Genomic DNA, 2,500 nt, shown 5'->3' with positions numbered 1-2,500 from the left:
AAAATAGTAATAATAATAATAATAATAAAAATAATAATAATAATAATAATGATAATAATAAATACTAATTAAATAAACCAGTACGTAAAGAAGAAAATAACAACAACAACAACAACAACAAAAACGAAGAAAAATTAAAGAAATGCTTAAAATAGATAAATAAGTAAAATAAAAAAGCAAAAAAAAAGAAGAAAAGAAGAAGACAAAAAGAAGAAGAAGAAGAAGAAGAAGAAGTAGAATAAAAAAAAAGGTAAAATCATAATATAGCCAAGCGTGGTGGTTATAGCGGGCCATTAATTTCGGGAGGGTCGCCCCCGGCCAGGCACGCACCGCTTGTCCGGCTTCGTGCAAGTGACGTCAGTGTCCAGTCACGACCCGCCCGCGGCCACGCTCTGAGACACACCCACCGCTGACCCGCCGTGCGATATGATGACCGCCGCCACCACGCCACCACCACCCCTTCCTGCCGCGGCTCGGGGTTCACAGTGGGGGAGGGGTTGGAGGGGAGTTATTGGGGTTGAGTGGAGAGGAGATGGGGTTAAAGGAGAGAGATTGTAGGAGTGGAGGCACAGGATGGGGGGCGTTGGAAGGGAGGTATTGGGGTTGAGTGGAGAGTGGATGGGATTGAAGGAGAGATATTGGAGTGGAGAGAAGGAATTATTGAGGTTTTTGAGCAGTAGAGAGGTAGAGGGGGTTGGAGATAAGGTATTGGGGTTGAGGAGTATAGAGATGGAGGGGGTTTGAAGGGGGAATCTTGGAGGAGTAGAGAAAGGGGAATGGGGTTAGAGAAAGAAATATTGAGGTTTTTGAGAATTAGATGAGGGGGAGGAGGTTGGAGGGGAAATATTTGAGGAGTGGAGAGGGAAAGGGAGTTGAAGGGAAGATATTGGGGTTGAGGAGGAGAAGTACAGAGGTGTAGGGGTTGAAGAGGAGATATTGGATGAGTGGAGGGGAAAGGGAGTTGTAGGAAAGTTATTGGGGTTGGAGAGGTGGAGTGAGGTTGGAGGGAAGGAAATATTGGGGTTTTTAAGGGATTGGAGAAAGATATCAGAGGAGTGGAAAAGAGGACAGGTTAGAGGAAAAGGAATTTTGGGGTTTTTGAGTAGAAGTAGAGAGATGGAGGGGGTTGGAGGAAAAGTATTGAGGTTTTTGAGAAGTAAAGAGGTGGAGGAGGGGGGTTGGAGAAAAGGTAATATTGGGAGTTTTTGAGAAGTAGAGAGGTTGAAAAGATTGAAAACTATGGTGCAGGAAATGTTGGGAGGATGTGACCAGCAGATGTATTGGGGGTGAGGTTGAGAAGAAGAAGGGCGTTGGAAAGAAGGTATTGGGGTTTTCAGGAGGAGTGAAGAAGGTGGACGAGGTTAGAGGGGGTTAGAGGGAAGTAAATACTGAGGTTTTTGAATAGAAGTAGAGAAGTGGAAAGAAACTGGAGGGAAAAATGTAATGTTTCATGTAGATGGAGTTGTATTTTTAAAAGGGGGAGTAATCTTTTCTTTTTTTTTCTAGGTAGGGAAGAGGCCGGCCAAGGGCAAAAAAAAAAAAAAAGATAAAAAGAAAGGCCCACTTGAGTGCTGGCTCTCTGAAAAGTGGAAAAGCGTCAGCCAAAACTGGGGAGCAAATGCCTATGTGTGAGGTTCAAAGGGAGAGGTTGAAGGAAAGGACACTGGAGTCTTTGAGGAGCAGCATTGAGGTAAAGTAAAAAGATGGATGAGGTTGAGGAGAATGGTAAAGGAAGCATTGAGGTTTCTAAGACGTGGTTAAGGTTTCACTAGAGAACGGACGGAATTAAATTGAAGTTATTTGGGGTTTTGGGGGTTTTCAAGGAGAAATAAATGTACTGCTGTAAGAAGATGAGGTTGAGGTGGGAGAAATATCGAGGTTTTGAAAATTGTTGAGGTTTTTGAGATGTTAAGGTTTGACTACAGGACGGAAGGGGTTAAAGAAAAGTTATTGAGGTTTTTAAGGAGAAATAAATGTACTGCTGTAAGAAGATGAGGTTTAGGTGGAGAAATATCGAGGTTTTGAAAATTGTTGAGGTTTTTGAGATATAAAGGTTTGACTACAGGACGGAGGAGGTTAAAGGAAGTTATTGAGGTTTTTAAGGAGAAATAGATGTACTGGTGTAAGAAGATAAGGTTGAAGTGGAGGAAATACTGTAGTTTTTGAAAAGTGTTGAGGTTTTTGACGTCGAATTAAAGTATGACTGGAGGACGGAAGGGATTAAAGGAAAGTTTTGGGGGTTTTTGGGGTTTTAAGAAGAAATAAATACACAGGTGTAAGAGGATGAGGTTGACGTGGAGGAAATATCGAGGTTTTCAGAAGGGTTGAGGTTTTTGAGATGTGGAGAACGCAGGGAGTTAAAAGGAAAATCATTGAGGTTTTTAAGAAGAAATAGAAGATAAGGTTGACGTGGAGGAAATATCGAGGTTTTGAGAAATGAGGTTTTTGAGATGTGGAGAACGAAGGGGGTTAAAACAGAACTCATTGAGGTTTTTAAGAA

Source organism: Portunus trituberculatus, chromosome 21 (assembly GCF_017591435.1).
Source record: "Portunus trituberculatus isolate SZX2019 chromosome 21, ASM1759143v1, whole genome shotgun sequence".
Lineage (NCBI taxonomy): Eukaryota > Metazoa > Arthropoda > Malacostraca > Decapoda > Portunidae > Portunus > Portunus trituberculatus.
The sequence above is the reverse complement of the archived record's forward strand: the minus strand, read 5'-3'. Positions refer to the sequence as shown.